Here is a 24,444-nt window from a genome sequence, read left to right as displayed (position 1 = left end):
ATTGTGCAAACATAAGAGAAAGTGGAATAAAGAAAACTTTTTTTGGATTTTTTACTTTTTAAAATCGAGTCATATCACTAAAAAGAAATGTAGTTCTGACTATAATGATATTTCGCCATAACGACTCCGTACCTCCATTCTCGCAGAATTCCTCTCACAAATTCATCGTTTATTTCTTCCTCTATGTGAAAAAAACCGAGTTTGCATTACTTGTTAAACATGAAAGAAAGTGTATCTCTAGATAGAATAGAATAACAAAATCAAACATTAATTCTCGATGAGGAAGTATCCAGATTTCGCAAGACATTTCAACGGTAACACAAAAAAACGGCAAAGAGAGACAATTTGAAAAATCTAGTTACATTTCTGAAGCAGCAACAGATAAAAAAAAAAAACACAGAGAACTTTCCCATGATCCTCCACCCTTCTCCGAACAGTCGCGAGGTTACGGTTGTGAGCAAATTGAAGACGACAAGGCAGGCGAATTTGCATGGCCGTCTTTCCTGCCGGAGACAAATTATCTTCTTGCAAATCCCCCTCTGCCGGAAAGAAACAAGAAAGCTGGGGAAAAGGATAATTTGCATGATTCCAGGAAGAAGAAGAGTGGATCTCTAGCAAAATGAATAATTCTGGAGCTCCTTTAATTATTTATTAACTTTTTGATCTCCCGACGAGGAGGGGGAGTACCACTTCTTCCTCTCCAGACGCCCCTTCCCCCCCCCCGTCCTTCTTCTTGAAGAGAAGGGAGCGAAGAGAAAGAATATTTTTAAAGGTACAAAAGCAAACAAACAGTGCCTGTGTCTTCGAGTTCCGAAAGTCCGCTCGCGTAGGCTGCAACAGAGGGAATTTTTAATGAAAGACATTTTACCGTAAGTGAAATAAAGCAAGCTGGAATCACATACCTTCAACTTTCTCCAAAATTTACAGAATATTGCACGTTTGGCATTATGCTTCCTACTACTTTTAAAAAAATCGAGTATACGTTTGGAAGTTCTTCCTTTTGACTGAATGGTCCAAGAATTTGACATCAGTTAATCTTATTTATGCATGTTATTTTTGGATTCTCTCTTCACATACACAAGAATAAACAGTTCAAGAATTACCCAACCCATCGATGAATATAATGAAATTGAAAATCTCGTACCAATCTACAAATTTGAAATCATTCTCTTATGAATGCTATTGCATTTTTGAAATGTGTTATTTTTACTTATGACACTTATCATAGACAAGACCGATGATTAAATCAGTGATTTCAGCGGCGTTTGTGCAGCAGCTTCTGAGGGTGAAGGTCCCCGAGCACCTAAGGGCAGATGTCTGACTTTAGCTCATATGATTACATTCACTTGCACAACCCCTTTTTACAAGGGGGGGGGCTCTTTCACACACCTCATAGATAGAACACATGGTGAAGAACAACCATGCCGAATTAGGACTCGAACCTGGGACGCTCAAATCATGGAGAAGACACCCTACCCTTAGGCCAGGACGCCGGCGAATGAAATGTTATGATTTGTTTTTGTTTGTATACACACAGATAAAAACCAACAGAACAATTACCCCTTCGATAGATTTACAGTTTGACAAAGTCTATGATTCTGGTAGCAAAAGAAATATGTTAAATATCTAGCAAGTTACATTTTTATATTATCGTTCTCACAGATAAACAAAGGCAATAAAAATTTATAATTAGAAGAAATATAAAATTATTTTTTTAATTACATATTACTGTAAATAGCCTTAGTATTTTATAACATTCACAAAAACTAAATGACCATCTCTTTTACAAAGCGAAGATCTTTTTAAAAAAATAGATCCTAGTATATAAAACATGACAAGAAGATAAAAGTCGTTGTAAAGCTGGATATAACAGATCTGCCAAATGCGATTATTACAAGCTCACAATTGTAGAAATGGTGGGAAAATTGCAATTGCCTTTAAAGTGATGATAAGCGCATAATTAATACATATCGACCAAATATCTGTTGTAAATTGTTTTGACAAGAAAAAAATGATTAACAGTTAACTGTCATGCAAATCCATACTCAATTACATTCACTCATCAATTTACTTGCCAAAAAAAAAAAAAGAAAAGAAACATAGATTGGAATCGCTAATTCGTAACATCATAGCATGGTAATTAAAAATGAATAAAACTTACGTCAATGAAAGACTAATTTTTATAAATATTTTAAGTAATGTAATACTGTTTTTTGTGTAATTATAAGGTTCAAAACTACTGAAGAAATACTTTAAAATTTCGATTCATTTCAAATTCATTAAAAATCTAATTAAAATTTTGAAAGTTCTTTCCTTAATAATTAATTATTATCCAAGATATAGCTAAGTGTCAAATTTAGTAATCGAATTCACAAAAGATATACTTTATAAAGCATTTTGAATCAGTTGCTCATCGCCCATTAAACAGTTTAATGAAATATGCTAAACATTGTCATGTTAAATCTCTGAATACAACAAGTCTTTATGAATATTGTATTACAACATCAAGTTGCATACAAGTCGATACAAATAAACATTACGCAGATGATATAATACCGAAAACAACCACTCCGATCCGCCGGAAGGTACACGGAAAAGTCTGAATGATCGGATATCGCGACAGCATTGACAGGAACAAAGATTGAATCCTAAAGGCCATCACTAGACACAGTATAGTCTTTCCCGTAGGAGGCACGTTCTGCCATTGGTGGAGAGTAGCTGACTCTACACTATTTCTGGGCGCGAGAACCAACCATCTGTTCGGAAGTTTCTCATCTCATTTCTGAGGTACCCCCGGGGGGATAGATATTATGGTACAGAAAAATTCGTCAGATATAACTAGCTACTTTTCTATTGAATTGATAAATAAATATATTATGGAAGTATCATGCATAACCGAAGCAAAGAAGTATCGCCATGGATAGACAAATAAGATGGGTGGGGACTAAAGCTGAAAATTAGGATAGTGTGGATAGTAAAAGTTAAATGTATAAATGTAGTTAATTTTTGGTAATGAGCTATTCTTTTCTTTTAAAACTTGAAGTCTTCACACTTTCAGTACATGATTTGTCTGCTTAACGTGCTCCTGCTCAACTTTTAAAAATGTATTGTTTTCTCTCTAACATATTATTACAAATCTGTAATGTTGTTTTACCATCATGGTTAGTTCAATCACTGGAAAGACTGTTTTACGATCAGCTCTATTGGGTGCTGATCGGATGCCGAATGAGTGATCCCAGGACTTGGCAACAAATTTGGCAACTTGATGAGGAATTTGGCGACAAAATACATAATACTGGAATCTTCCAGAATTTTGGCGATAGTGCCAATAGGAACCGAGATATGTTTAATTGCTCGAGAACCTTCTCCGCCGTGTCTCAGAAACTATAAAAGGCAGTCAGACCGAGCTGGAGGCAGTTTTTTGAATTCAATTCTGGTTAATAATTAAACGAGCTCTCTCCCTGAGTGCTTCAAGTTGCTTATCATTGTTATGCTGTTTGCTAGAAGGGCTGCTGTATATCGCATGTGTGCATCTCGCCTGTGTATTTGTTGTCTGCGTCTTCGTGTTAATAAAGTCGTCGTTTGTCACCGAGGCCTATTGACTGTGCGTCTCTATGCATCCACTACAAGCGAACCCGTTGACTTTACGGAATTAGTGGAGGAAATTCCGTAACAATATTGATGGTTCGTTTACACTTACATGGAACACTTATATAGACATGTTCGAACGAACGTACAGATTTTCTGCAGACGAATTTGGAACTAAATTCAAATGAAATGTAGTGATGAAACCCATAACAAATTTCTTTTTCTAATTTGTTGCATTTTTGGGCTTCTTTTTCATATATTATTGGACAACATATTGCAAAACCTTGTTGTTTTCTTTTGGCTAAGGGAGAAGATTTATCAAAATCTGGGATTTGAATAAATCGACGAATGCGATATGTTTCCGTCGCCTTTGTTTACGAAAGAAATTTAAAAAATCTTTCAGCATAGTATAGAAACCAAAATCTATTATCATTAAAAAAATTAACTGAAAATGATTCCTGTTTATGCCCCTCATTTTGTATAAACAAATTATTTTTCTCTTAAATTTTTATTATTAAAAATAAACTCTTAATTTTTTTTTTTTGGTAGGGGGATAGATTTTTATCCTCCAAAACCTTTTGGTGATATTCGATTACAGAAGGCCCCATTTTTTGGGACTGCAACAAACTATTCTTTCAGTCGAGCAGGCTATTGATCAGCTCATTACATATTGATTGAGTTATTTTTGTAACTGTAGCAGACTGACGGCATTTGATTAACGTACATCGATGTAGTAGAGAACATGATTCAGATGGAAAAAAGCGCAGGAAGTAGTGTTCAATAAAATTCAACCGTTTCAAGGAAAAAAAAAGTGGATTATATGATTTGCTTTTTTTACTTTGTTAATAATAAAGACGAAAAGCTTCTGTTTTCCGCCGTTCTATAAAAGCATGCTGTTGCAGGTAGAGCTGCTAAATTTCAGTATAGATATCTATTAGTGGTTAGAAAATCTGATCCGATGGCTAGGCGAATCTGAACCATTTTTTAATTTAATTAATTTATTATCGAATTCTTCAAATTCCGAATTAATTTCCGGAAATAGTATTATTCAAAAACTATTTTTAGTGAAATCAGTCTAATTATGATACAATTCTTTCCATAAGTTTGACAATTTATTAAAAAGACGTGACTGTGTAGTATTTCCAATAAAACTTTAATTGTTGCCACTGTTTTCATTACTTCTATAAATATTTATTCGCGTTTCTTTCTGGCACTGTTGAATGTTGAAAGCTAAGAAAAGAAAAGCATATTCAATTTTTTTAATATTTTTTGATGGAACTCATTTTCCTATTTTTTTTCTTCAAATTTATTTCGAAATACATTTAAAAATCCCTCTAAGATATTATGTATTGAATCCGATATAATACTGACTATTTTTTTTATTTTCGTTATTAGTATTGTTTAATCCACAATAATCCTAAACTTCACATAAAATATGCAGCATCATTTTAAGGAAACTAGGTACCCCCAATTTTATTTTTCACAATGTTTAGTAAAATTTTCAAATTTTGTAATAGATAGATGTAAATTGTGCAGAAACTTATTTTTATAAAATATTTTTCAGATTTAAAAGTTACAAATTTAAATATTTTAATTGTTTTTAAAAAAATAAAGCTTTTTTTAAAAAATGCTTCTTCTCATACAATTTTAAAATAATTCCCCCAAAATTTTGTTTAAATGGACCTCACAATGTATGTAACAAAATGAGGGATCGGAATTTTAATATCTGTATTAGTTTGTGAGAAAAAAAATATTCCATAAAATTTTGTGAAATTTTTTGGAAAATATCAGATTTTTTCACTTTGAACATTTTTAGAAAAATATCTAATCAAAATTTTAACAAATCCATCCCTCATTTTATTAAGTATACATTTAAGAGAGAGCAGAAAAAATGTCATGCAATTACAATAGAATGTGATTGACTTTCAACATTTTGTAGCAAACCGAATTTTGGAAAAAAGCAAATTGAGAAAAACAGCTTTAAACTTTCCATCACAATAAAATTATAATAAAAATAGGAATATCAAGGTAGTTTTTCCTGAGAGAAATAATATGACATTTTCATATTTATTAATGACCATTATTATAAATAGGGATTATTAGAAAAATTGGGGAAAAATTACAATATTCTTTTACTCAGTAATTTTTGTTTTATCAAAAATGGTTATTAAATGATCTGCAGTTCTGTTTATCAAATAACTAATAATACACAGCAAAAATTCTAGACCATTTTATTGATATTCAAATAAAATGAGCCATTTTGAAGTAGGTACATTTTCTAGACAATACATTGGACGTAAAACAGTTTCAAAAACATAAGTACAAAAATGTTCAGTATGAAATAGCTTATATAAATACAAAATATTTTAAATAATATATTATCATTCAAACATAATTCTATAAAAGTTTTGTGTTGATCTGAAGTATATAGATGAAGCAATCAAAGCATTCATTGACATAAGCAGTAACGACATATTTGAAAAGGATCAAAAAATATAGATTTGTATAACAAGGCAATACAGTGTATTATTATTCAATGAAATATATAACATAATGTACTTTTCTATGTAAAACACTTATAAGATTTACTGATTCAATTTAAAGTATCAATTCGATTTATCATCAGCATCATTTAAAGAGGAAGCCGAGTTGATTTTTTTTCACAATAATAACTGCATATAACTTTCAGTTCATATGAAAAACCAGATTTAGCACCCACCTTCAAATTCACAGCTTTTTTTAAGGCAGTCTGGACAAACTACATTGCAAAACAATTTTGAAATTTGTTCTGTTGAAGCAAAAATATATTTGTTTTCTTCCAAACAAATATCAGTTTTATTATCTAGTTTCGGTTTCATTGAGAAATCTGACAATCGCGAATTTGAAGAGGTTTCATTTAGTAAGTTTGATTCAATGACAGCTACATGGAGCGATTTGGATTCTCTCCCTTTCCACCTCTTGTTATTCATAGCAAAAGAATGGAATTTCCTTTTATTCAGAGGCATTTCCGAAACGAATTAAAAAGCAGGTAAACAATAAATAAATTCTGTAGTCTTGAAAAATATAGTTTTGTTTTCAAAATGATTATAATAACCAGTGAGAAATTCAATCAAAAAGAAGAACGAAAGCAGTAAAACCATAAACAAGCACGGATTTAACCATTACAGTTTCAAACAACTTTCCTACTTTCATTTCATGGAAAAAATTAAAAGGCCTGGCTACTCGCACATGAAATATGTTTGATGTAAACACAGGAAGTGGGCGTGGACTTGATATCGCGTTAGACAAAATAACTCTGTATCTCCCTAAATACTTGTCGGATTGTTTTGAAATTTTCAGATTAATAAGCCAAAGGTTTAAGGATTATTATTCACTAAAAATTAAAAAATCGATATTTTTATCGATTTTTCGAAATTTTTAAGGTACCGAGTTCCCTTAATGTTTGAATCTCTAATACATACTATATGAAAGATAAGAGAAGTTAACAACATGCAATGAGTTAAAAGGCATAGAAAGTTATGCTCACTTGAAAATGTGACCACCATTAAAGATATTCATGCACACGATAAATAGAACAAGAGCAATTCTACTAGCCTATCATAATTTGATGTTTAACAAAAATTTTGGCGAAGAAATTACGATTATCAAGTTATGACAAGAGATATATAAATAAAATGAAACGCAACCAATATTCTTGGCACATTAACCTGTAAAGACGAGTAACAGTTTTTAATAAGGGATTTTATAGAAATACTAATGCAGAAAAATTATTTTATCAATAATCTGGATGAAAATTCATAATTATAAGGACATCAGGTACTAATTGGAATATTTTAAACAAAATGGAATTTTAATCACATTTAAAATTACTTTAAAATTCAATAAATTTTCTGGAAGCTCTTGATTTTACTCCCATATTTTTTAATAAAAATATTGTTTTATTATTATACTAATAAAAAAATTTAAAAATTTCATTACAGTTTTTTACTTTTTTAATTTTTTTCATAAATGATTAATATAGATAAAATGGAATTTTTTGAACAAATTTTTATCAGATACGCTGCCAAATGTCAAACATAATATAGAATAAAAAATTTAATGAAATGAATCGATTCATCCATAATTAATTTTTTCAAATATTAAAATAGTGCATTGTCGACGAAAGAATAATTTGAAAACTTGAACATGAGGAAGTGAGTAAAAAAATAGATTATAAAATCTTATTACACATTGCATCGAACAATGAAATACGTAAAGACAAAAAATGATACAAATGTTATACAAAAATAAACATATTTTGTATTACTCAACTTAGCATGTATTCTAATAGCGTGAAACAAGTGTTAGGTAGTGTGTACCGCTAATTAGCTAGATTTTGAATTAAAAGCGAGCCGCAGTTTCCTGGTGGTAACGTCTCGGTTTCGGAACCGGAGAGTTTCATATTTGAGACCCGATTCCACCAAAGAACCACCTTGGAAGCAGGTATGTTGTTTGTTTGATCCGTAGGAGCCAGGCATTCTCCCACTGGTGTAGTGTGGAAGTTAGAGAGAGGTTTGCCAGCTCAGCTGTCACCCTCGTCATCTGACCGCGGATCAAAATTACGAAGTCTGTCCTAAAATAGCTCTAGTGTTGCTTTAAAATGGGACGTTAATATAGCTAAACTTTGAATTAAAAGCATCGTCATTTTAAAATATTTTTCTTTGATTTATATTCCGCGTAATGCAAAGTATGCGGAAGGAATATTTACTTGATTACAAATAGATATTTTGGGATACTTAAGAATCCTTTGAGGCACACAAAATTTCCGAATGCCTTGCATTTCTCTGACCCTGTTGATTGGACACTGAGCACTTAGTCCTACGAAATTTACACAGAAAAAGCTTTTAGATTTCCGCATATAAATGAAGCTTCTAACAAAAAGAGTTTTATGATAATGAAAGATATGAATCACTTATTAAGGATATTGAAGAGAAATCATTTCACTAATAAATGGGGATAGTGAGAAATCATAACATCCACCAGCGTGAGTGGTCTCTTCGAAACTTTCTCACATATTCTCTAATAAAGGTGTTACTCTAGAGAACGCCTTGCATTGCTCTGGATAAGAAATATTAATTTAAAAGTTTTACTGAATCTATGGTCAGATAGAAAACATATTGTGCTTTGACCCTTAACTGATGAATTGTGATTTGATCCTTAATTGATGAATTATGATTTGATCCTTAGTTTTTGGATTTTTACTTGCACTTCTTAGCTCCTTTTGCAGCTGAATCATTGCATTTCCCCCCTTTACTAATTTAATCGGTTTGAAATCTGATTTTAAAATTAAAGAGCTCTTTCTGAAGGGTCCTCAAAATCTTCGAACATTGTTAGATAACCTTAGCAGTAAGATAGAACCAGAATCCACATCCAAGTCTCCATGCCAAATCAAAGAGGATTTTGACTTCGATGTCAGATTTATAGTTCACCAAACCTACCTGCACTTGAGTTTTAAGTGTAATTTGTACTGAAGCAGCCATTTCGAAAGCAAGACTTTACAAAAATTGTGTATGCTAAAAAAATAACAACTCTTTTTTTTTCCCCTTCGTACTGCTTTTAATCAAGTCTGATCGATTTTTATAAATATTTATTATTGAATGTTGTTAATTTTTTTCTTTAATCTAATACTTTTTCATGATATTAGTACTTCTTCGATTTAAATTCGAATCCGAATACTTTAATTACATTTCTTTTTGTCCTCATGCCATTCAAGCGGCTCATTTACACAAAGGAGAAAAGACTCTAAAGAAGATGAGAACGATGGGTATTTTTGTCTATTTTATTTTAATCTCTAAACGCCAGTGCTTAGTTACTTTTGAAACTTGTGTCAAAGGTAGCTGTAAAGCCATTTATAATTTACGCTAATGAATTGAAGTTTTTCGCGCTGTGTTCCGCAGATTCTACTTGCACTTCTTTGGCCTCTGCTGTCATGTCGAATGCGTTTTATTGTACTAAGAATTTGGCAGGTTTCGTATTTAAGATGCTTTATTGTGGAAAACGGAAATGCTGTATTTGAAAATTGAATTCATAAAAGATTTCATAATTGTCATGGTTTTGCTGAGAATGCCAGTACCGAAATAGACCTGTTTCAGGACTTTATAACTAGACTTAAAGGGCAAAAATGACTACCCTTTGCTTGATTTTTCTTTTCCTTGTCGCCATCTTTACGCTTTTTAACAGCATAACCAGAGGCTTAAAAAGCCATGATTAAAGGGAGAGTGAAAATATGTAAGTTATTTTGCTTGTTTATCTATATAATTCGAATGAATTTAAAAGATAAATCATTTTTATTAGTGAATTCATTTGTATTTTATATGTTGTGTGGATTTTTTATTAAAATGTTTTCCATAAAAATTAATCAGTTAACTGTTTTCTCATCACTGTTTCGTTGAAGCATTTTAAACTTGAAGTTTCTTGAGAAATTATATATTTTAAAATTCATGTTCAGCTTATTAAGATATAAATATAATATAGATAAAATAGATATAATATATAGATAAAAATGGAAGATTGGAAAAGCATCTTAACGCATAATGTTCCAGAAAAAATCTGAAATATGTATGGAAATTCCAACTGTTGAAAATATAAAGTGTCAAATAAAATAGTGCGCAAATTTTATATTGTATATATTAAACTTATTTCGAATAAAATCTATATTTTTCATTTGAATAAAACGATTTTTTGAAAAAATAAGTAGCTTAAGTTTGTTAACTATAATGAATTAATAGAAATCTAAGTTATAATTAATGTACTTTATCAATATTTTTACATTAAAGTATTAACTCCTTTATACTGGGTGTACTTTAAAACTTTTTATGTTGGAAAATTGCATCATATTTTGCTTAAAATTTACCGCAACTTTATAACGAATAAAAGAAATTAAATACATTTAACTGAATTAATGTAATCGCTAAATTTTGTAAAATATTTTCCTCAATACCTGCTTTTTGAAATTTATTGAAAAAAAAACCAAAAGTTTATTCGTTTTCGTGACTTAGGCTATTCACATGAAGTGCTTATGCTGATATTCTAATTTAAGTCATTTTTCTCTGAATACGTTTAACGCACTTCGGGAAGAAACGAATCTTTAACCCTCGACTTCCGAATTTACTTAAATTCCTACTTAGATGACTCATCCTATTTGGAAAATTTTTTAATTTTTAAAATGGCAAAATTAGATAAAAGGGTGATTAAACTGCAATATCCATTTAGATGACAGAAAATGTCATTTAAATAAAACTGTTAATAAATGGATTGATAAATTTCTCGAAGACAACTTAAAAGGTTACTTTTTAATTTTTTTCTTCTTAAGACTCTAGGTTCTAAAATTTGTCCTTTTATTCATAAAATTTCGGAATAATTGGGGAAAATGTCAAGTACTGGTAACAAGAATTGAGAAAACGCTATAGAACAAATATTTCTATTATTTTTCTTGCTTTAACTGTTAATGTACTTTTATTCCGAGTGAACATTATACATTTTAATTTCTTCCTTAATCAGAACAGAAATATCTGGTTTTCTGTGCTGGATTTGTGGACTTGTGGATCTAATAATGTGACAAATGTAGCAATTTCTGATAAATTCATTTGTAAAACAGCGGGAGTGATCCCTCCAAAACTTTATTTCGCACTTTGTAATAAAGATGTTATCTCACGCACTCTGCAAAGAGTGATGGATCTTGAGTTAAACAGAGAAAGCCTCGCACAGCGTTGGTCTGAAATAGTTACAAAATATTAATCTTTGGTGTGAATTTAGCATTTTTACTGAATCTATCTAGAGATCCTTGGCTAGTTTTTTAGCATTTAATCTCTAACATTCCATTAATATTAACCGAAAATCAGTTTGCCTTAGACGCATTTCTCCTAACCAATTGAAATTAAAATCTGAAACTAAACTACAATAGTAGTCTCAAAATCTCATGCAAAACTTGATGCATTTCAGTCATCTCGTTTTTGATTTTATATAACATGCATAAATATAATATGCATGCTTCTGATGAAAGTATAGACGATCAACCCCCTTGTCGGATTTGACTCAATACTTAATAGGTGTCTACAATATAGATTTGAAATATACCTACCGTATTTTGTTCATCTAGCTTTTTCATCTTGTCGTTTTGTTAATATATTCGAACAGTTAGACAGACTTACCCTGAATGCAATTTTACTCGTTTTGATAGAAATCGACAGGATTCTATACCAAATACCAACCATCTTGTTCAGAGCTTTTTTGAGTTATCTTTGTCACAGGTAAAGGGGCATACCTAATGCTAAAAATGTTTTTCTTGAACTCGGGGAAGTCCAAAACGTGGAGATTCGTCAAAATCTCGAGTTTAAATTTTTTGATTACAGTATTTTCTCTATACTCCTAGAAAGTAAAAATGAGTGGACCGCATTTATTTATTAAACGGTTAATGCAATTTCTTCTTTCCAGCTTTTGGAGCGAGAGGATATTCACAAAACGGACAGGGATCTCCATCTTCATGCCCGGCATTCAAGTCATAATGCGCCTGACGTTTCAAATCAACATCACGCCGTCATCAAAAACTGGCATTCTCCCAAGTTCGAATCTTCCAAGATGTGTCTTATGAGAGAAAGCAGTATTATCAACCCATATTGTGCCCTTACTGAAGTCGATAACTTTTAATGCATTCTTCGTTTTTCATTTGACGACACCAAGTAAGACCAAAACATTTTATAATGCACCCAGTTTTAATAGCTGAAGACGAGTACGAAAATAACGAGCAGTCCGATTGCCGCTTAATAGAGCTTGTTTATTTGTATTACATTAGGATACTTAAAACATTCTAAAGTCTCAATAGATAGAAAAAAACATGATTACGTGTTACTAGAAGCAAGACTGAAAATAAACAGTTTCTCATATAAAAAATGTTGACCTCCAAATATTCTTTCAGTCAAGAAAAAAAAAAAATCGACATTTCTTGAACGGAAAGGAGAAGCTGTTTGATTCTTTAAAAGGGGGTTTAAAACTAAGAAATTATTAAAGTTAAGAAATTAATATTTATTAGTTAAATCATATAAAATTCTCATAATCGCCGCTGTTTTTTTTTCACTAATAAATTACAAATAATTTCATTCGATTAACAATCTTTGATAGTTTTTTCTCAAGCTTTTCTTTTAACCCCAGTTCTTCATCTCGTAAGAAATTCAACGCAATTCAAATCCTGAATCCTATTCATCTACTGAGCAAGAGATTCATTCGAGATTCCTTCGAGATTCCCTTACCACTACATAACCTAACTCTCCAGGTAGTAAGTTCACTAGTTCAGTCTGTTACTTCCTTAGAAAATGGTTACTTCCTTATATTTTATTTGAAATGTTTCCCATTATTCCCTTACAAAATTTTTTTCTAATCTGGAACATTTACAGAAGTTTATTAATTTTGAGATTTTCTTAATTGTTATCAAATTCCTGTATATGAGATTTTATTCATTCGATTTACTCCGACAATAATTTACTAGTTTCAGAATTAAACTGTAATAGTTTCCCCCCTATAATTTATTGTATATTATTATCTGTATCTGTAATAAAATATTCTTAAAACCTAGAGTAATGTATTAACATTAGAGTACCAACCTGATGTGTGAAACCTAGTTTGAAGAGTGAATAACAAATGTCTTTAAGAAACCTATATATGATCAATTAAATATATTGGACTTGAAAGAGTCCAATTTTCAAAATTTAGAAAAATTCTCTCTATTTCCTATTTTCTAGGGATAGCTCTGGCTAATTTCTGTCATTGAAGTACTAAATTGCTATGAATATGGATTTGTTTTAGTTCAGGAAAGCTGAATAAACTGATAGTTTAAAAATTGTTTTTAAATCGTTAAGGAGGGCAAGCGCAGTATGCGAGGTGTGTCAAAAAATGTGTTAATATTTGTTAATACGATATCTTAAAATACGATAACCTGTCATTAACTTCCAACATCCAGATAACCAAAATGCGAAGAGTTTATATCATTAGAGGAGGCTGTTAAGAAAAAGTTATGACTAGACATTCATTTGATATTTTTCAATTCGACTTTAGATGTCAAACAACGATATAAACAAGAGTTTGCTAAATTTTGGAAGTAAAAATATTGAAAATAAAGGTTTATTGATTCTAAATACAATGAGAGGAAATACTAAATTTCATGGCAGTTTTTAAGCACCTTGAAATGTTATAATACCGGAATTTCTAGTAATAAAATCAAAATTAATAGAATTGGAATTGCTAAACGATACTGATCATTGACTGCCTAACAGTAATAATGTTATTCCTCAAAGATACGATATTTAGCTCTTTGTTCTGAAATATTCAGTTCCTTAAAAGAAATGTGAAATTCAATTGCTACTAAAATTTGTATGAACCGATTCGCAGAAAATAATTTCCTTTCATATTGCTTGTGACGAAGTCGTATACAAAAGTATTATCTTGACAGAATTTAGCATCTTAAAGAAAGAGCAGATTTCAAAAAAAAAAAAAAAAAATTGCAGAAGACCTTTACGTATCACATCCACTTGTCCAATAGATCACACTTTTATGATAATTAATCTTTTTCTGAATGTAAAACATCTTTATTTCACAATTGCCCTACTCTTTAATCGCAAGAGTCGGATTTAAGGAACATAAAAGACTGTTTTTCCATAAAACCAATAATTTTCATTAGAAGAGGGTTTACACTTAGGAAAACTTCAGAAAGTGATTCTATTTTTAAAAAGTATGAATGTGCTTTATTGAAACGAAATTTTTTTTAATTAATTGAACAGTAATCATTAACATTCTGGTTACATAATTAAACTCCAACGATTTGATAGTTTTTTAGTTCATTGTGTTTATTCTTGTATCTGGAATATTAATATTCTCTTTTATCATGAAATTCATCCAAATTCTTAACGATTTGAAGCATTTCATACTTACTCCCCATTCGTTGTCTTAGAATTTTATTTTCCACTTTAAAATATAAAATTAGCTGAATATCTCGCTTTCTCCTACTCTTTTGAATTCTCTGTTCCTTATTTTTACTTTTAAAATCGAACTCGGGTCCCTTTTGCTTAATATTACAATATTTCAGTAATTCCTACTGCTTTTCTGCAAGTCGTTTGTCGTAATATGTTAGCTTCTGATCTCGAGGTGTAAGAAGACGATATGTTGCATCCAAGATGCAGTTTGGCACCATTTTTAGCTATCAAGCAGTAATAGAAGGGTATGTATTTATTATGCGTTACCAATCGATGGTCAAGTAATAATTGCATTAAAAAATAGATTTAAATAGTTTAAATTCATAGAAGAATCCTTTTTTTAATATAAACAATACATCACGCTCATTCTCATTGTTGCTATTACTTTCAATGTAAATTTTGGCTGCATTGATTGACTTTTAATTCTATTTGAATTAAATGAACAAGGGTACTCAACATAAGCAGAGTCAGGGCTGAATCACAGGATCATGAATCGTAATACCCCTGTTACGAGATTTCACGGTGGTCCGGTGTAAGATCTTGCCTTTGGTACTGGATGTTTCGAGATTCGATTCCACCGAAGAATCTAAGTGTAAGCCGGTCTGGTATATGTTAAATCCGTCGGAGTCAAATATCCTCTCACTAGTGTGGTGTAGAAATTTAGAAATTTGGAAAGGGTAAATGTCAGATCAGGTGTTGTTCTCTCATCTAACCGGGATTCCAAATTGAGATATAGAAAATAGATCTAGAAAATGAGTCTCAAAATATCCATAGTGTAGTAGTGTAACATTAGTATAATTTTCATTTGGGTAGCTTTTTTAAACTAATGATGAAATTAACCGAAACCCTTGAAGTAAAACGAATATCATTTATATAGCACTATTTCATTAATAAATTAATTGCAATAACGAAAGGGCGATTATGAATCATGGAAATTATCCTCTTTAATAATTTGTTGGTATGGTTCAGGAACTCTCTGTATAATATATATTTCTGATAAATTGCTCATTCTTTAACCGCCGTTTAAGTTTTCTTAGCTGCGAGTGTTCAATTTTTTTTTAATTTTCGTAATTTTTTAAAATACCATAATTTTTTATCCTAAAGTAAGCAGTATAAAGATAATGAAAGTAACAGCTTCTCCTGCTATCGCATGAATACTGCGAGTCAGTTCAAGGAGGAAAAAAAAGGTACCATTTTATAATCTTTGCAGTCAAGGAGATTTAGAAGAAGCAGTCGAATTTCTCTTGGTTTATTTACGATGAACGAGAAATAAGCATCAAGTTATGAATTCATTAAAAACTACCCTGAAGTTACATAACTAAGCTCTTTATATCGGAAAATTACTATTAATATGAAATACAATAAGTCATAACAGAAGCAATCTGATAAATGAAGAAATGCAATCAGAAAACAGCTATAGCTTTATTGAAGAATTATCTAAATAAATGAATTCTAATAAAGAAAAATTTTTTGGTGCTTGTGAATCTCTTAGAACTGAAACAGATTTAGAGACACACATATTGTCTTCTAGGCGTCTAACACACTTATATTCAATAGCTCTGAGATGTAAAGAAATTAACAACAAATTAAAGATTGGAAGGTTTTGGTGAGCTGTTAATGGTGAATAGATATTGAGAAAATGCTAAGAAATAAATGCCTGATAAAATTGTTTGGTAGTAAGAATAATCTATAAGAATATTCTAAATCTGAACAACACTTAAGCAGAAAAAAAAAATAAACTCGATTGAACTTCGTAGCCATGAAACTTCGAACTGAAACAATCGGTGATTCTCCCAGAAACTGATATCGAGATTATCAAATTACGAAATCTTTATAAAAAGACCTGACTTGTAATTGTTTTCAGAATTGAATCATTTGGACATTTCTTGAAAGTTGCGATACATCCAAAAACTGCAGATTTCAATTCCTACCTATTGTTACAGGATTCTATTTTTTGAATTCTGAGTTTCAGTTATAGTTTCGTCAAATATGGAGAGTAAGGATTTTGATAAGCTATGAGCGTTGCATAACTCTGTGTTGTGCTCATTTAAATCGCATATAATTTTAAATAAATAGACGATGTGTATTCGCTTACATTTGCTGTAATAAAGCTAAAAAGATGAAGATGCTTCCTTTGCTACCATTTCCTTGAGAAAATAATGAAATCAAAGTCCAGTTCCAAATTGATCGTCGATAAACACCGTCCTTTAGATGTAAAGATGTTTTTTGCAGAAATGGTTAAAAGTGCTAATAGTTCTAGGACTTCTTGGTAAGTTGCAAACTTTGCTTTATGCTATCTTTCAACTGAAAACAAAATTATTTAAAAGAAATTATATTCATTTTGCAAAATATTTGATTGCAGTATTTTTTAGCTTCACTTGGACTTAATACTCATAGAAGCTTCGAAAATTTTGGGTGAAATATAGTAATCTTAATGTGATTAAGCAAATCTCTTGGGTTTTTTTTAAAATTTCCTTGCGAACATTTTCAATTCCATTAATGGAATACTAAAAAATGGTTTAACTGTTTACAGCTCAAATTCTTATCTTTCAGTGAAATGTTAAAAATTAAAAAGAAAAAATATATTCTAATTTTTTTTTCTTTTTTTTTTCTTTAAATTGGTTCATTATTCATTTTTATCCATCATACTGTCAGCTAGGTCTCTTCAAACTCTTTCTATCCTCAATAAGAACCATGAAAAAAAGCTGTTTGCCAATGCTATCAATGGCATCACGATTCTGCAAACTGCCTTTAAAGAAATTTCTATTGTATTCAGTTCTGCTGAAGTTGAAACCTAGAAGAAATTCTACTTCCAGATAAATTAGGACTAATACTAATGTGCACTATTCTATTAACCATTTACTGTGGCAATACATTCACCGGTGTACGTGTTAAAACACTCCACTGTAATTCGCAGCGAGGCCACACAAAGAATCCGATAATTTATAGAAATTGGAAAAAGATTTAATATCTTCTAATTGAATTTATTTTCGACCTAAAACGTTGTGCTCCCGAAAACAATCTGTCAATGGGTCTCGAACATCATTTTTGCTTCTTTGAGAATTGCCTTCTGACATGCTTAGTACATCATTGGCAATTCTATGCAAAACCATTTCGACGTGCGTGCCATGTCTTTCCGCCTTAAGTAGTTAATGCTGTTAAATTTTTTGATTGGTTTATAACAGATCTCATTTCTAATGTGCTTCGATTTTGAATCTTTTTTTTTAGATCCATTCATTGATGCCAAGATATTTGAATTGAATGGATATTTTTTTCAAAATGGAAGAGACGAATTTATCTCCAACTGTCAAGCCATTGGAATCTCAAGAGTATTACAAGTAGAAGAAAATTCAGTTGCTTATCTTGATATTTTGTATTGCTCCACATTATCAAAGTAAATTTTTATTAAAATATATTTGTACTCAAATTATCATTAATACCTTTTGGATATTAACAAATTATAAATGGGAAAATTCATTAGTATATTGAGTGCTATATCAGATTTGGTTTGCAATCTTAAAAGGAATCTTCTTAAATAAACTTAAAGTATTAAGGAAAGTGCAGCATTTATAAACGAGCAGTTTTTGTATTTTTGAATACGTATCGAGTGAATTTAATTACTGAAATCAACTGGAACTTTTTGCAGCTATCTGTTGTGTAACTATGATTGAACTCGCTTTCAATTTATGGGTATTTGTCAGAGCTCAACCAACAAACTTTCTAATGTTAAATGTATCCATGTTTGAGATTCATGGATTTTGATAGTTTCTAAGATTTCAGCATTTATAAAACTCATCCATAATTAAGGTTAATATTTCCTTTTAGAAAATTATTGCTCAAAGTTCTGTTAAAATTGTGGCATGAAATTTGCTGAAAAGTTGCATCTCGAAGTGCATATTCAATCTATCTAAATTTTGTATTTGGGAAATAATCCAGTTTTTGTATTAAATCACTGTTTCGATATAAATTTATGCTCTCGTTAAATTTAACTAAAATACAAAGGCTCTGTTCTCTTTAATCTTGTGTTTTAATGGCAGCAGCATGAGATGAACAATTTTGCAATTCACCATATTGGTGTCTCGCTACATTATTCTTCATAGCAAACAACTGATATTGAAGAGAAAAAAAATTAAATAGCCTGTTAAGCAAAACTTATAACCCTTCCCTATTTCTTGTGGCTTTTAAAGAGCTAAGCAATTAATAATCTTACCAGAGTTCATATGGGCATTGATTTATCACTACTAAAATCTGTAAGATGAAATTAAGTCAAAGATACTACAGTTCAGTACAATTGCATATAATCCACAAGAACCACAAATATTCCAAGATTCTCAGTTGAGTCAGTAAGACATCACACTTCCGAATTGGAAGTTATATCTCTTGATTTATAATGTAATTAGATAAGGAGTTGAACATATCCCTTGTTCTCTGATATAGAGAATATTGCTAGTATTCTCAATGCATGTATTTTTGCTCTTCAATTTCAGCAGAATTGCCAAGAATACTAGAACAAGTAGAAACTCTTAATATTTGGAACAATTCGATCACTAAGGAGCAATAAGACAAATTAACTTTTAATTGATACTTATATTTTCTTACTGCTGTTCCGGAGATTTCTTTTGATTATTTTAATGAATCGGCTGCAACTATATAATTAAATTTTTCTGCATTCAATCGTCTAAAATGGATTTGGTTTGTGAAATATCTTACTATTTAATTTTAATTTCTCCACACATTTTATAATTTTCTTAAATATTCTTTGAAAAAACAAATTAAACAAAAATTTATAATGATACGAAAATCAACAATTTTATTCATTTTGTGAAAAATGTGAAATGTATATATAAAAAATATTTCATAATTGTAACTTTATTTTTTAGTTCGTCTGTTCATTACATTCACGATTAAGAACTAATGTATAAGGATCTTGGTAATCCTCTTTTAAATATTGAATATATCACAAGAGATTTTACTTGCTTTTCATGTAATTTATGAATTTGCTAATTATTTAAGCTGACTAAAAATGTTCGTTATCCGAGAAGAAAATTAGTTATTATGTAATCAATATTTATATTTTAAGTTGTAGTCGTTAATATTTCTAATTTTGTGAATGCTTACATGCAATTAAATTTTGCAATTTAAAAAACATTACATTTTTATTTCATGAATTTTCACATTTTAAAGTGTTCTAAAAGGATTGTCATCAATAATCCCTTGTTTAGTATTATATTATATTATCTCCCGTAATACTTAAGCTGAAGTATCTTTTCACCTGTTTCTGAAAAAATTTTACCTTTATTAAACATCAAAAACGAGAGTCCGTTTCTTGTATAAGTTTTCTTAAACATATTTTTATTCTTATTAGTTTAAAACATTAATATTATTAGATTTTATAGTAAACTCTGAATTCTAGATATTTTAATTCCAATTTTGTGTTAATCGCTATACAATTATAATCATCATAAAAATATTTAAGTTCAAATTTTTTAATGATTTTTAGGGAAAAGGATGACTGATGGCTGTGCTAGCCAGTCAATCAGGAATCCTCCAAATTTAAAAAGAGAAAGCATTTAATCATCGTGCCTGATCAGCATGGTGATTAATATGCTTCAAAAAAAAAATTGTCTTCAAAAATTAAGATGAAATAGCAACTCGAATTGCTTTCAGTGAAACTTCCTTTTTGATAATTTCATAAAATAAATCTAATAGAAAACATCTTTTTTAAACATGCATCTTTTTTGGTATAGTGAAAAGCATAATTTCCACACTTAATTGTCTTCTACTTCCTATTATTCAATTTATAATCCATTATACTACATATTGACCACTGAAATCGTTCCCTTCATATTTGCTGCAGGTGGCGCTACTCGTACGTAATCAAAATGTATCTAAAATAATTTACTGATAACTGAGATCTGAAAATAATCTATAGTTGATTCTCATTGGTAATGCGCTATTGCGCAGAATTTCAACGAATCAGTAAGTGGATGAAGTAAAAAAAAAATCGATTTCAAAATTCTCTTTGAATTTATATATGAAAAATGTTAAGCGAATAGAAATAATTGTATTATATTATGAAGGGTGCTTTTTTTAATTGTATAAAATTCTGAAACTTTTCGCATAAACTTAATTTCTCCGTAATTTAACTTTATTATGTCTTCACATTTTAAGTAGAAATTGTGATTTTATTTGACATTCGCAATATCTTCATAGAAATGTGTAAATTTTACTGTCATTGAATTGAGTTCTTCGAATTATCTTATCTGAATGTTTTACTTATTCAATTCTTTGAATTATTGAAGCTTTTGGTATTTTACTTATGAATATTTTCTATCTGTGTAGAATTTCACATGTATGTCTACGTGTATTATCTTTAACTTTATATTTATCTTGTTAGAATTTTAAATCTTGTTTTAGTGTCTGCTTAAAAATAATTTGCAAATAAAGTCTTATTCCGTATTCTTGTTGTTTAATTTATAAGATTCATAATTTATAAGCAAATGTCTGCAATTTATAGAACGAATTTTCTGGAATTTTAAAATGAAGCAGCGTGAGGACTATTTTTTAAAAAGTCGAAACGAATATTGATGCGAAATGCTCATTTGAAGAAAATGATTATAAAACGAATTCTTATTTCTAATCTATTTTCTCAAATCACGTTATTCATTCGAGTAATAGATCTCGAATGAATGGTTTGAAGTAGAATATCTGTAAATTTATATCGATTATCCATTTAAGAAAAATATAAAGTTTTTTCCTTGCCATTTTAAGTATTGCTGAATCGGGCAATCTCAATATTCCAATAGTACTGTAATGTTAGCATATAGACAAGTTTGAAATTTACTATAAGCTTCGAATTAATAAATAAATTTAATATCAAAAAATCTTAGAGTATTTTTGACCCCAAACTTCTTTCAAGGTGTAATCGGATTATTTATACTAATAATAAAGATGAATGTATATATGTTAGCACTCCACAGATCTGTGCGTTTCACCTGCAACTATCAAACTTGACACATGCGTACATCGGAGTGTGAAAATGTGCACCGCCAAGAAATTTTTAACTTGTTAGAATTTTGATTAAATATTAAGCTGAATTTTGTTTCCTTCTAAAAATATCATTCCGCAATGATGAATTTTGCCTTATTGATGATTACATTGAATTGTATTTCTGATGATTACAATATTTTCTCTACTTCGTATACGAGAAAGTAAAAATGCATTCAAATAGAGCGCTTTTTAAAAATTTTAAAGTCTTGAGTTCTTAAAGTACTTCAATTTATTAAGTAATTAAAGTAATTTTAAACGAAAAAAGTTTAAAAATTATTTTTTAATACAATCTAATTAAGTTAAGAGTAAGTTCAGCAAAAATTTTGATTAATGAATCAGTCAAATGACTACAAAATCGGTTGAGCCGACAAGTTTTGATAACAAAGCCACATGTGCAAAATTGTTCCGAGGTCCCTATTTCTCGTAATTTTGCGAGCCTTAGCACTGCCTCGTGCGGTATACAAATTTGAAACTTTCAGAGTTTTCAGGCCTGTAGCCTCTGAATTTTCAAATGCCTAATGGTAACTTCTTTATCTACTATTTGATAATAGGTCTTGTGATATGAGTTTCTTGAAGAATCGACCTGTTTTTCGTATTTCTATAATTGTCGAAAAGGACCAAGAAGCAACGCATTTTTGACAAGGTTTGATTCCTTTTAGTGCCATGGCTGTGTAAGAATTTTGATTAAAATTTCGAAGACCTTCACGTGTGTGTGGAGGGGGGAAATTATATAGACATTGGAAACAGCACAAGGGTTTCTTTTTGCCTTGATTTTACGTACCAGAGTGTAATGGCGCAAAAACCTTTATCATGCTGCGCCATAAGTATTGTAGGAATTAAAATTTTGTTTCATAAACCTTCAAATAAAATTTTTTAAAGTATCGTGGCTTGCCTACTACGCGGTATGTGGTAAAATGTAGCTTTATTTTTAGTTATATCAAAGATAAAAATCACTTTTAAGGAAGCAAAAAGGTGCGGGATTTTAAAGAATATCTTTGAAAATAATACAGGAAGATGGAAAGCAATGAATACGTTGTGAATTAAAATGTGGGCATTCTATTAGAATGTCCTGAAAGATAGGTATTGAATTGATGGGCATAGACATACTATACATTGAGGAGCGGGTTCTCCTAACAACAAATGCTTATGCGGAGAGTGAACCTTATATTTCTGAACCATGGTCGAATGACGAGGAAGAGAGCGTATCTGAGCTGCCCTTTCTCTGAGAATCCGCATGACACCAGCTAGAAGACTTTTGGGGACGATATCAAATTTAACGCGATTTAGGCCCTCATTCACGACGGCCTTTCAGTATAACTAATTTGCAAACCTGTAGGTTCGAAATGAAGCTGAGAGTTTACCACTGAGCTATCCTGTGCTTTCTTCTGATATTAATCGCGAATAAAATGCTTTGTTACAAGAAAGCGGTGTTGTTTCATTTCCTGTCTTCTGCATGATTCTTTTTGTTCTAACTCCTGGTTGTCCTTTTTACCCATAAGGTGTTTTCTAGAATTAAATTATAACCTTTTAGTTTTCGATTTTTCTACTTCAGTATTTGATCATTTTTTTTTATTTTTTTATTTTCTCGTATCCAAAGTTTACAAAGATTAAGTGTTGTGATCGTCAGAAACTTTGACGTAAGAATATGACTTAATGAGTATCTCTTTTCGAATCTCTTCGAGTCGAAAAGAAGAAAAAAATTATGTATTCACCGATCTCCAATGCACGTAGGCTGAACATTCCCCGAGGCTGCTAGTCTTTATAAAATATCAATCTCATTTCCAGTTAGAAAATAATTTCTTTAATTTTAATAATTTTTTTTAAATTTGATTTGACGCAACATTTAGGATTTTTTTTATTATGATGAAATCCAAACTAATATCAACATTTCCATTAAATCATTCAATTGCGAGCCTTCAACAATGTGTCTTTATGGAAGAATTTATCTGTGAAGAGTTGTAGCTAACGAAGGTGTTGGCAGATCTTTTGATGTGCACTTTTTAAACCCCAAAAGGAATAGCCAGAGGGAATAAAAATTTAGAATAAGATCTGTTATCCAAATTTAACGTTTATAAGAAATAAGCCCCATTTTGATACCTGCCGTTACAAGACCGCGATTTAGTATTTTCCAGTCAAAACACGTGGATGATGCCTGAACTGGTAGCCCCTCTCCACCTTTCATACCATACCATACCAATGAGAGGACATTTAGCCTTCGTCTTGAGATTTAATGTGCACCAGATTCACATATACAATGGAACTTAAGTGAAACTATCTCGAAATTGGAACCCTCTGACCCCGTAGCCCAGACCTTATCACTAGGCCACCGCTGCCGCAAAGCAGGTGCGTATTTCGCCTCTGTTGTGGTCTACAAGATTCATCGGATTTCTCTTGCAAGCTATCAATTCGTCACCATTTTTTAAAGTTGTGTTTATTCTCGGGAGCAAATTTTTTCTTATGGTATTATTTATGAAGGAACTGTAAAACTTTTTTTTCTTATATGATCATATATGAAGTATTCAAACAAAAATTCCTATAGTCATTAAATAAGCTAATCCTGTAATTCGAATAAATCATCACGTTTTAAACTTTCATGTATTGGAAAGAACTCAAATTTTGAGCTAGATGTATAAAATTTGGTTTACGGTTTCATCCTCAAAACTAAATTTATTTCAACTGTTAGACGTTCGAGCATCTAACTGACCAAATGGTTGGAATTTTGATCTTTCTTTATATGCATGATCTTTCATTTATATATATATATATATATATATAATATATATAAATTAAACTAAACGCACGCATA

This window comes from Argiope bruennichi, chromosome 10 (assembly GCF_947563725.1).
Source record: "Argiope bruennichi chromosome 10, qqArgBrue1.1, whole genome shotgun sequence".
Lineage (NCBI taxonomy): Eukaryota > Metazoa > Arthropoda > Arachnida > Araneae > Araneidae > Argiope > Argiope bruennichi.
This window is presented reverse-complemented; position numbering follows the sequence as displayed.